Genomic DNA, 13227 nt, shown 5'->3' on the forward strand with positions numbered 1-13227 from the left:
TAATGCAAGAAAATACCAATTATCTGAAAGTGACATTTTCAGAATTGCACGTTAAAATACGACTTTGCCATAAGTTAGGATATTAAATAGTGATTCCAGAGACACCAAACATTATGGGTTTACCTGTTTCCATTTGGAAATTAAAATGTATAAAATGTACTAAGGTAATTCCAATGTTATCCTGTAGGAGAGGTAGGCCTTGAAGTAGTGTAAACAGAATTTAGGAGGTTTTCACTACCAGGACATGTAAAATTTAAAAGGAAATGCCTGACTTTTTTAATACATTGCACCTTGCCTTATGGGCTGCCCAGGGCCTACCCAATTAGTGACTTATATGTATTAAAAAGGAAGGCTTGGGTCTGGCAGGAAATGGCAGTTTAAAACTGCACACAATGCAGTGCTGAGACAAGATTAGAGTGCTACTTAAGCGGGTGGCACAATCAGTGCTGAAGGCCCATTAGTAGCATTTAATGTGCAGGGGACAGGTAGTACCACTTTATTAGGGACTTAAAAGTAAATTAAAGATGTAAATGTTATCATGTTTTAAGGAAGGAGCACAAGCACCTTAGCACCGGTTAGCAGTGGTAAAGTGTGCAGAGTCCTAAGGCCAGCAAAAACAAAGTCAGCAGAAACAGGTGATCTGAAGGGAAAAGGTTAGGGGAAAGCCAGGACTGGGATGCCAGGTCTAACAAGGGTATAAACCCATGAGTTGGAGTTTGCATGCAGCTCCTTCAGGGTGGTAAATAGATAACTGTGCTATATTCAGGCTGGTAAATAGATAACTGTGCTATATTTAGAAGTCTTTCAATTTATGGACTGAAAGTACCAAAATGATCACAGTGTCAAACGCAGTAGCCCACTTACCTAGCTAAGAAAATACAAATCTGTGATCTGCAGGTTACACAATGTACTCTGCTTTAGGCAAACTATCTCTCTATGCTACTTTATGAGTCAAACTGTGACTGGACAAAGCACAGAAATCTCCCAGAACTGTTAGCCAGAAGAGTTATCTTACCGCTATTAAAATCCCCTTTGATCCTCGAGCCCAAAAGAAGCCGAGCCCCCTTGTGGCTTCTGCCTGCCACCATGACCTTACCATATGCACTAAGAATTAAACACAAGGCATTACTTTTTTTTTGTCAAAGATATGTTTATTGAATTTATTTTTTTCAACAACATACACCTGAGATAATATTAGAACAGCATCCCACGCAGGGGAGCAAAGTAGTGCAATAAAAGTATAAAGGCCAAAAGGGATGTACAGCCCAGTAAAGGTCAAGCTCCTTCCTTATGAAGTGGCCCCAATAATGGATGCAGTTTCTAAATGTTGTGGTGCTTGAAGTTAGTCTTTTCTGATCAAAGTCGAGAACGCGCAGTTCCGCAGAGTGTCATCTTCCTTCCGTTACAACGACTTTCCCAGATCTTACAACTGATATGTGTGGCATGGAATAAGCATATATCAGAGAGCAATTTATCTCAGATGGGAAAACAAAACAGAAATATATAACAAAATACCCCCCCCCTTAAACCCACCCCCCACCCTCCCCATGGTGGCGGCAACAATCAAACAATGACAAAGGCACATGACATGTGAACCCTAATCAGAATTGGAAGAGATGCAGGGCTCTTATTGTGGAAGGACACACAGCCGATGGAAGACCTCGTGAAAGGAAGGAGACCAGGGGGCCCCATTTAAATTCAAAATTCTTATAGTTATCTCTGAAAATGGCAGACATACGTTCTAAACTAGGCAGTTTCCAGAGGCGAGAGTGCCAAAGAGAGATAGCCGGAGCCTCCTTTCTCTTCCAGGCGGCAGCCAGGGTGATCTTAGCTGCTCCAATACAAAGCCACATGATCATTTTATCAGCTCGGGTCTGGTGTTCTAGGGAGGAATCGCGAAGCCCCAACAGGACGCCTGCCATGGTAGAGGGGATGGGGTATCCCAGTATATCTTTTATAGGTGTCAGGATTTCTTCCCAAAAGGGGCGGATGGTCGGGCAATCCCACCATATGCGTTGAAAATCCGCAAGTCGCCCACATCCCCTCCAGCACCTATCAGAAGTAGCGGGGAAGATTCGCCGCAGCTTGACTGGATGTAGGTACCAGTCCATCATGGTCTTCAAGTGGGCTTCCCTGAGCTCAGTGGAGTGATTGAAACGTGTAATGTCCGACCATAAGTGCTTCCACTCCTCCTCTGATATAGGACGGTGTATCAAATCTTCCCATATGGACATATATCGCGGGCGCGGGGATAGAGTAGTTTTGAGCAGGAAGCTATATATAAATGAGATCACTCCCCTCATAGAAGTAGTCTTGGTGAGGAAGGCTTTGAATTTTGTGAGGGGTCGGGAGGCAGCTTCCCGTTCGTGAGGCGTAAGGGCCCAATGCATCAATTGGGTATAATGATAACGCTCTGTGTGACCAATTGCATAATCTCGTTTACAATTATCAAAAGTGAGAGGGTCAAAGTTGTGAAACAGGTGTGTCAGAGCTAAGCAACCTCCCTTCCTCCAGGCATCAAAAGGTCCCTCATGTAGGGCCGGGGGGAATGCTGGGTTAAAATGGATCGGTGTAAAGGGGGAGGGAAACAAGGTCCACCTACTGTCACCCGAGACTGAGTCCCACCCCTTCAGGGTGGTACGTGTGGGAGTGCTAATGTATGTGTTTTTAGGTCTGTCCTGTCTAGGGCACCAAGCCAAGTCCCAAATTGTCCTTCCCGTTACGCTGCGGTCCATATGTAACCAATGTTTTTCAGATTCCTGTTGTGACCATTCTACCAGGACTCTCAGCTGTGCCGCTTTATAATATAATTGAATATCTGGGAGACCGACACCCCCTTCTTCGCGAGAGCGACGCAACAGGGAGTAGGAGAAGCGTGCTCGGCTTTCCTGCCAGATAAAGCGGAGAATCATGGCCTTCACTTTCCAAAAGAAGTCACCCTCAAGCTCAATAGGTAAGGCTTGAAACAAATAAAGGAGCTTAGGCCAGAGAGTCATCTTTACGGCGTGAATTCGACCTAACCATGACAGGAAAAGAGGTTTCCATTTTGTGAGTTCTATTTGAATGCGTGCAAGAATGGGAGGAAAATTGGCAGCATACAGTCTCTCAAGTCTTGGCGTTAGTTGGACCCCCAAGTATTGGATGGATTCGCTAGCCCAGGGAAGGGAAGTAAGGGCTCGGAGTCTGAGGACTTCTGTCGGCGGAAGGGTGAGGTTGAGTATATATGATTTGTCTACATTTATTTTAAATCCTGACACAACCTCAAACCACTCAAGTTCTGATTGTAAGTGGGGGAGGGAGGTTGCAGGGTCAGCTAAGGACAAAAGGACATCGTCCGCGAATAGTGACATTTTGTGGGACTTCCCAGTGAATGGTAACCCTTTAATTCCGGGATGAGACCTAATTGCTAATGCTAGTGGTTCTATGCTGAGGGCAAAAAGTAAGGGCGAAAGGGGACACTCCTGACGGGTGCCTCTGGAGTGGCGAAAAAAGGGCGAGTGCACCCTGTTGACAACCACTTTAGAGCGGAGTTGGAGGTAATTAGCTCTAATCATGGTGTGAAATTTGGGCGAAAATCTGAATGCTGTGAGTGTTTGGAAAAGATATGGCTAATCAACCCTATCAAAAGCTTTTTCAGCATCTACCCCTACTAGGACCGCAGGAATTTGGTGTCTATTGGCCTTTTCAATCAGATGCACAATTTGACGGGTATTATCGTGTGTTTGACGGCCTTTGATAAAACCCGACTGATCTGGGTGGATAAGGGCAGGCATGAGGTCCTTCAAGCGTTTGGCTATAATCGAGGAGTAGAGTTTGGCGTCCAGATTTAATAGGGCGATCGGCCTGTAAGATGCGCAGTGTTAGGGGTCCTTCTCCGGTTTAGGTATCACTGTGATAACGGCCTCGGACATTGTGCCAGAGGTCGAGCCCGTCTCCGCCATAGTGTTAAAAAGACGTGCAAGTTGGGAGCTAATGTCTGGGGCAAATGTCTTATAAAAGAGGGCGGTATAGCCATCCGTCCCGGGAGCCTTGTGGGGTTTTAGGGCTTTAATGGCCGCAGTCACATCGTCTACTGTTATAGAAGCTGTGAGTAAATCATTCCATTGAGCAGATACCTGGGGTAAGGGCAATGCCTGTAGGTAGTCCTTTTGGGCATCGGTGTCTAGGGTTTCCCCAGTGTGGAGATTTGTATAGAAGGAGCCAAAGAGTTCAGCTTTGTCCTCATCTTTATATGTGATGTCCCCCGTCGGTGCCTTAATGCCACCTATATATTCTCGTTCACGTTTGTCTTTCAATTGCCTGGCAAGGTGTTTACCAATTTTATTGCCCTGAGTGTATGATAGATGTCGCAATTTGAGGAGTGTAAATTTCGCCCTATTTTTCTATATAGTCCTAAGTTTGCCCCGGAGTGCCGTGAGGTTACACAGAGTTTGCCTCGTGGGGTTCAGTTTATGGGAGCGCTCAATAACAGTCAACTCACTTTCCAATTGTTCTCTCTCGCTAGCCCGCTGCTTGTTCAAAGCCGCATTGAGAGCAATACAGTCCCCCCTAATAACAGCTTGAAAAGTATCACAGGTGGTAAATTCCGAAGTGTACTCTGGGTCATTAGTACTGAAGAACTCAGTGATCGCTTTTCTCAGTTTGGTACAGGAATCTTAACCTCGGAGAAGCGACGGGGGAAAGTACCACCTGGGGTAGTCGGGGGGGTTCCCATACCAAGTGAGGTTAACGGATAGCAGGCTGCGGTCAGACACCGCGAGGGGGAAGATCTTGGCATCCTGTAGGGCCCCTCGTAGGGTCTGACTTATGAAGATATAATCGAGCCGCGAGTATGTATGATGAACATGGGAATAGAAGGTGTAATCTTGGGTCTGTGGGAAAAGGTTGCGCCAGGCGTCCAGAAGTCCTAAATCATGTAAGCGTTGTTGCGTCACCCCCGAAAATGAGCCCATGTCCGAACGCTGAGTGTGCGTACTGTCCAATTCTTTCTGCCATATCAAATTGAAATCACCCATAAGGATTAGTGGCCCCTCTACAAAATCTGTGAGTTTCCCCAGAAACTTGTGTAAAAAGGCCGCTTGCCCAGTATTAGCGGCGTATACCACGGGAAAGGTGCTGAGCTTCCCTCTTAAGTGTCCTTTTATCATAACCCAGCGACCCTCCTTGTCCCTCTGAACTCCCAGCGGTTGGCATTGTATGGAGGAGCGAAACATGACGGCCACTCCCCTATGTTTTGTGTGGGCGGAGGACCTATAAATTAGCGGAAAGCGTTTGTGTTTGAGGCGCGTGTCCTCAGCTCTAACTAAGTGCGTCTCCTGTAACGCTACTATGTCAAGATGATGGTCGAGAATGTATTTCCAGACTTTGTGACGTTTTTGGGGAGAGTTAAGACCTTGAACATTCCACGTTCCTATAGTAATCAACATTATGTCACAGGTACACCCCTATCGCCTATCTATAGTTCCAAAATTCCACATAGCTTCCGATCCCAATCCTCCCTCCTGAATAGTCATAATGCCAGACCTCATAACCAAGCTCTCCCAAAAATCAAAGTTCTCGTCGCAAGTAACTGTTAAAAAGCTGCCACCACTGCCCTCCCCTACCCACCCCACCCCCTCAAAGAAACAGAAACAAACATATTCGAATAAACAATACTAAGATTACAGTAGGTCCCTCTGTGTGGCCGAAAGGGGCCTTCCAGGAACCAGGGTGGACAGCAGGTCCGAGGACCCCGTCCACGCTCGTCTCGGCAGAATTTGCAGTCAAAAGCATAGTTGTGCGGCTAAGGGAATCAACAAGGAAAGGCAAGTCTTAATAAAAGGCCATGCTTGGCTAAATGCGTCAGTAGGTTACCAGCATTAGTGAGTAGATCATCAGGAACCATTCTGGGTAACAGCCTGTATCGACATCCAAGATTATCTCCGTCCTACCGACAAACCTCACTACAGAAAAAAAAGCAAGAAAAAGCCAAATTGGTCTCACAGGTAGAGTGCACAGTACCAGTGTTCTCTTCTCGTCATGAATAAGTGGCCAAGGTCCTAGGGATGAGAGGAGCCGTGAATCCGAAGAGTGACCCACGCCTTGTGCTCTGAGTTAGCGTCGGCTCTGGTAGTATGCCACTGAATGGCCCGCATACACAGTAGACTCCTTGATGCAGGCCGGATAAAATCATCGGTGCCCCCTGCGTGTCCCAACACTCCAGGCAGGCGCCGACGCCGAGCCCCGGGTAGATTCTCCATTTTTACCTTGGGAGGGGGCAACTTCCTCAGAGGGAAGGCCCAGAAGAGCCAAGCCCTTCTGTAGATCGGTGATGTGGCGCCATTTATTCTGAAAATCAAAGCTGAGTCCAAATGTGTAGGTCCATCTGTACCGGATCTTATCATCTCGTAATTTTGCGGTGACGGGTCTAAACAGCTGTCTCCGTGCCAAAGTAGAGGGTGCCACGTCCTGATAGATGGTACACGAATGGCCTTGAAATGAGACGGAGTCTTTCGTCCTAGCTGCCTGGAGAACTGCCTCTTTAACCTTATAGGAGTGGAATTTCACCAGGATGTCACGTAGTCGCCTCTTCTCTCCGTGCTGGAGGATCCCCACTCGGTGAACTCTATCTAGTTTGATCTTAAGAGTCCGTGGGAGCAGGATCTCCGAGGACAGCCCCACCAAGACGGCCTCCAAATCTGGCCCTTCCGCGTTTTCCTCCAGGTCTCGGATCCGTATGTTCTCCCTACGTGCTCTGTTCTCGAGCTCCTCCGTCTTGAGCTGCGCTTGATGGAGCTGAGCCTTGAGTGTTTGGACATCGTCTTGGAACTCCGCATTGAGTTGCTCTTGATCCTGATGTTGTGCTTCGAGGTCAAGGACCCTAGTGCCCACTGAGTCAACATCCTGTTGCAGAGAGGTCAGGCGCTCTGACAAGTCTGAACGCAGTTGGTTTATGGAGGCTTTGATGTCTTGGCTGATATCGTTTCGGAGTTCCGATTTGAGGTCTTTGAACATTGTTAAAAGGTCCGCTTTCGTGAGGGCCATTGTTGTAGAGCTTGTGTCTCCTCGTAGCGTGGACCGCTTTTCTGAGGAAGCAAAGAAGTCTGAGACCTTATTTAGCGGCTTGCTCGTCGTCTTTTTAGGTGGCATATGGCTCAGACCTTCAAAGTCATGCACGCGTAGGGAGGATAGGTTGTGCAGGGGACCGGCTGGTGAATAGCGTGAAGTGGTGGCAGAAGTGGCGACCCCCTTGTCGCAAAACCAGTATCCCGAAGCTAAAGAAGGTATCTCCTCGTGAATTCAGCCATGCAGACATTCAATGCACAGGGAGGGTCAGTGCCGCCGCGATGGGGTATAGCAAGTAGGTGTGCACCTGTGCCCAGGATAATAGCGGAAGCTGTGGGATGTCGTGCCTTTGTATAGGAGGAGCCAGTTAGAAAGAGACTTCAGCAGGAGCAGCAAGGCGGCAAATCATGAGGACCAAGATCGCCCGCACAGGATGTATCAGCCGTGATGAATTACATCCATAGATCTCCCAGAGGGGGGCTGGTGCACACACCGGGTTACATCAGAGCAGAGGTGAGCACAGCGGTCCCAGGTAATCAGGCTCTATGCAGGCATGCGGTAGTGTTCAGGAGAAAGGAGGCAGTGAATCAGCCAGCACTGCGTGTGATGGGCCCCCCCACCGGGAGATAGTAAGCAGTCCCAGCACTCAAGACAGGCGTGTCGGCGACAGCCGCTATTTAGGCAAACGTGGCCGGCATGTTAAAGTCAGGCAGAGTGGAAGGGGGAAAAGTCTAGCCATGCCAAAGCTCCAATCTTGCCGCCGCCAGCGCCCCCGAACCAAGCGGTACCTCAAGTTGGTCATTCGTGTCACTTATTGAGATCGGCGTCTCCGTTGCCAGCGGGAGGTCATGCCGGGCACCCGTCACCGCGGGCCGCCATTTTAATGAGTAGCGCGTTCACCTTCCGAGGCAGCCAGGGCAGAAACGATACTTCTCTGGGCAGTCGGCAATCAAAACCGACCTCCGCAGGTGCCTCACATCATCGGACGTCGGCAGGTGCCTGTTGCGATGATCCCAGGTGCCTATAGCCGCTTTTCTCGTCACCAAGACCGAGCGCGGACCGGGAGCCATAACGGGCTACGTCAGTATGACCATCTTGCCCGGCCACGCCCCCAAGGCATTACTTTTGATGTAAAACAAGATGGGAGTCTGAGCTATCCCTTTAGAGGATAAATGCCACAAAATGCATAATATGGAACCCAGAAAACCTGGAATCAATTCCAGCTTCAGCACTTCACCAAATTGTGGGAACCATTTTCACTGCCACTGCCACTCTCAACACTGCCTTCACTGCGCTTTCACTGCGCTCTTGCTGCCGCTTTTGTCTACGCTTGGACTCTGTTGACTTGCTGACTTCTAACCGGAGAGAAAGGAGAGAAGGCGTGTTGCGACTACTCTCACTGTCACTGTCACTGTTGCTGAGCCACGCCACGCCACACCACCTGTGAGGGGTACAGGAAAGAGCGCGCATAGCTCCATTGGGAAGTGCAAGGCACAGGGTGCAGGGGTCCCCTTCTTGGACCCCTCCAGAGGGCCCTAGCACACCTTGCCTTGCTTGCCGCTTGTATGCCACTGACCCCTTGATTAAACCTCAACACTCCAACACTTCAGTTGCTACAAAATCCTTAGGAAGGGAGTGGAAACTTAACTCAGCCCAGCTCCTAGCTCTGCACTAGGAGAAAGGAAGATTTTAGTCAATTCTGACTTAGCAAACCAGACACATCTGCAGGCACATCAGGGCAGGGAAATCATGAGGTCGGGCAGAGTTAGAAAAGCCCCAGTGAGAGCCAATTCGAAATCACAACCTCAATCTAAACCTAAGCCGACAAAACGGAAGAGCGAGGATAGGAGTGGGCTTAGGGTCACTAGCCCATCTGGCCTTAGCCCAGATGGCCTTAGCCCAGATAGCTTCAAGGTAAAACGTGAAAAACCCAACGGGCTAATAAACAATCTGTCGCCCAACATGACCCTCAATTCTTTTAACAGAGCGTGTTAACTAACAATGACTTTCAACGCCAGGAAGAAAACAAACCTCTTATCAGAATTCCAAGCGCAACTGGAACTTCAATGGGAAAGGGTGCTGTAGCCAACACAAGGCTTGGCCCCGAGGATCAGACCCTAATTGGGATTGAAGGTTTGCCACTGAGGAGAATCATTTGTTCCTTTCAGCCTAAGATCTATACTAAATATTCCTTTTTGAAAGACCCTGGCACGCAATCTTCTCCAAGAGTGGCACCATAGAAGGGCTGCAAACTCCTCTTTTACCCATATCAACAGGCAGTCTCGCCCTAGCTCAAGCTCCTCAATCAACTAAAAAGCAAACTAGAGCACTAAGTCAATCCAACGATAGTCCAACGATAGTCACCAACGATAGTAACCAAGAAGGAGCATATAGTCTAAACAGGAACTCACCTTCTGACTGTCCTGACCAAATTGAACTCCTCACAACAAAGCCAACTGTCGAACCAACTAATCCCGGTGATGGACCTAAAGGCAAAGTCATAGGGAACACTAGGGAGGAAGAGTTGCTCCCCTGGCACAGTCATAAAGTAATGCAACTGGGAGATGAATCAAATAAACCATGCACAAATAAGGAGCACGTTTTCTACCAATGGGACTCCCATGTTGCTCTTGAGAAGCTCAGGGCAGCAATTGAGGGCCCCTCAGACCCGGTGTCTTTAATATTTCACCGTCAAGGGGAGACAATATCAAGACCAGATTCCACGTTCTTTCCATCCACCCCGCAAGTTGCTGAGATTGGCCCAGGCTTAGATACCCCATCAGCATTGCTGCAAGAAGAGCCAGATACAGGACTGGTCAACGAGTCCCGTCAAGTCCTCTCACAAATAGCAACCCAGGAGGAGGAAAATACAACAAGAGAGAATGCACTACAACCAAAAGGCCCTTTTCCTCAATGCATGTCACCTCCTTGCTTGGATAAGATAAAGCCCGTGGTGGTTACATCGGTACCTGGCAATCCTCACGAAAAACCTCAACCAGTACAAAGTCAGTCGCTCCCAAAGGAAGACTCCCATACATCAAATATTGATAATGCTGACATGTCCTTCTTAGACTCTCCAGAGTGGGAGGAACTAGTTGCCTCCTACAGTCACGAACCTACAATCCAACCTAAAACAGCAAGCTCAGAACGAAGCAACATTGGGAACACAAACAACAATAACAAATTAATTTGGGAATCCTTACTAAGTACAATGCAATACTCAACAGTGGCACTGCAATACCAATCCCACAAACTGGACCTCCAGCTAACAGTCTTACAAACTCTTGCCGACTTTACTTCAGGGATCGACAGAAAGTTAGCCGACTTGAATGGATTAATAAAGAGAGGGCAAGAAGGGGCTTTTAAAACACAATCACTGCAACAAGAATGCTCCTGCGCCCAATAGTGGATAAATTATTGATGCTTCCGACGATACAGGGTGACTTATTGTCCATCTTGAAATCAACAGCCACAACTCAGGAAACTGCTAGCAATCCAAACCTCATGGGGGTAGCTCAGTATCGATCACACAACCAACAGCGACAACACAGGAATCCGCTAGCAATTCGAATCTCAATGAGGGTAGCTCAACATCAAAAATACAACCAACAGTGACAACATCACCAAATAGCAAACCCTTATCAGGAGAAAGCAGTAATAAGCATAACAATAAAACAAGATCATCAGAAAATCAAAAAAATCCACCCCAAAAAATGGGCCGTAAGCAAAAAAGGAAAGGAAGAAACAGGAGATCCACCACCCAGGGCCAACACCTGTCCATTCAGTCCCAGCCCAGACTAGCCATAATCCATCCCAAAAGTGAGGAACTACTAAAACCTTCAGCCCCAGCCCTGGGAGAAGGTACAAATACTTGCTTCACTAGAATCAATCATTCAAAGGCACAGCAAAGGGACTTTTGTCCTCCAGCTAGCACTAATAACACTCCAGAAGATAATCACAAACTAACTAAAAGACTGTCCAGAAGTACCCCTATTCTTAGTCCTCCAATCCAGGGTAGAAATATTGTAAGAACTAATTCAAGGCAAAATCTGCCCTTAATATTAGGTAACAGAAAGGCATCCATTGAAGGAATACAAATTATAAGGCCAAAGCCAGGTGTGGTCTCACAGGTCAGTCGCTACGAACAACTGTTACCCACCAGACATATTCCTGAACAAGGCACCAGCTCGCAAGATGAACCCCGGCCTCTAATTGATAAATTAACATTACCTTATAATAACCCTAAATATGAACTAATTAAAGCCAAAGCTTTTCACCTAAGTTCCATAGCCCAAGAAGCAAATAGAAAGGTCGTCGAACATCCTCAAAATCAGGAATCACCTGTTCAAAAAGCAATTGATAAGGATGGCACATTCCCTCACAATCAGGAAACACTACAGGAGGAAGTGACAAATACTATAACACCTCTTCCACAATACAAGTCACAAGGTCGCACGGACATATTGAACAGAGGGAACGTATTACGGCTTTTACACTCTGTTACAACTTTAGTGGACATCACTATTTCTGATTTACTCTCAATCGAATTTTTGTCTAATAATAGTAGTCAAAGTCCTGAAGCAACTAACACCAGATGGAGAACTTTGGAGATAGCAGGAATAATTTTACGGGAAAGAAATACATTTCTAAATTGAGGATAATTCTGAAGTCAGTTCCAAAGCCACCTTATTGTTATTATTAACTGGTATTTGTATAGCGCATATACAACGGCAGGTCTCTTAGCGCTTTGGAGAGAGAAGACAGAGCTGCTAGAGGATTCTTATCCGTCACCTTTTCTAAGGAACGAAAGAAACAGCCCACGCCTGTCGACCTCTTCAGTCCTGAAAGGAGCAAGGAGTAGATCTCCAGGGACATTGACAGATGCCAGCCTGACAATTGCACTGCTACCAATTCAAGGACAATCCGCCCCAACACATGCTCCAATAAATAACAACTGGGCATGCACACAGCGGCTAATAACATCAGTGAGTACAAATTGACAACAGACAACTGCAACTTACGCACCTTTAACAGAGCGGAATGACACCACCATATGTATCTGGAACATTAATGGCTTAGCCTCCAAAGCGGGAGATCAAGAGACTCTAAACTACTTGAAGTCTTTCGACAAAATTCTGCTCCAGGAGACCTGGGAAGGCAAGCCCTTTGAACTGCAAGGTTATACCTCCTACTTATTCCCGGCAACCAAGGGCTCAGTATTTGGCCGCCGCTCGGTGGCCTTACTGCTTTTAGCCTCCATAACCGAAATAGGAGAGATCGTTCCAAGAAAAAAATTCATTTAACACCCCCAAGCTGTATTCAGGCCGTAAAAATAATGCTTAAGCTTAACCAGATCAAACAGGAAATAATAATAATAAACGTTTATGTACACCCCAAACAGAAAATAAGGACGGCGAACGAGCTACCTATAGAATTAAATAGAGTAAAGGATGAGCAAGCTACCGATCTCATTATTCTAGCAGGAGACTTTAATATGCATCTCCTAGGGTTCACTCCAGATGACGACCCTAGGGAATACCTCACAGGAGCAGAGGTAATCACGACGCAAGGCAAAATACACTCCATCAAGCCAGCAAAAACTGCAGAAAAACTGCTCCGGGAATTGGAGCATCTAAATTTGAGAGCCCTAAATGGTCGTTTTAAGGAGGACAGTCCACTAGCAGCCACGTTTCACTCGGCAACAGCTTTCTCAAATCTTGACTTCACTTTTACAACTCTTACACTGTTTAATAAAATTGCCACCTTCAAAATTGGAAACAACGAACTAAGTGATCATATGCCACAAGAGCTAAGCCTTCTTACAACTCCAAGTCAAACATTAGACAAAAGTAAAACCATTGTACTGGACGAGACCAGCAATCTCAAAAGAATAAGGTGCAACTCTAATAACATTAAGGAAATATCACTTAAAGCTAAAGATTTATATAACCAATTAGACGACAAGTCAACCGATCCTCAGGAACTCTGGGAAAAGTTTGTTACATCTCTTGGAGTGGCATTTACTAACAGGCAGAGCAACAGGCAAAAGAAAGTCTCAGCCAGTACAGCCAAGACGACAAAAAGCCCGAACTCAAAAAACTAAATTACTCCATAAACCAAATCTTAAAATTACTTTGTAAGTCTCCACCAAATAACCTCAGTTTACAAAGCACTCTCCGTGAA

Source organism: Triturus cristatus, chromosome 3_1, assembly GCF_964204655.1.
Source record: "Triturus cristatus chromosome 3_1, aTriCri1.1, whole genome shotgun sequence".
Taxonomy (NCBI): Eukaryota; Metazoa; Chordata; class Amphibia; order Caudata; family Salamandridae; genus Triturus; species Triturus cristatus.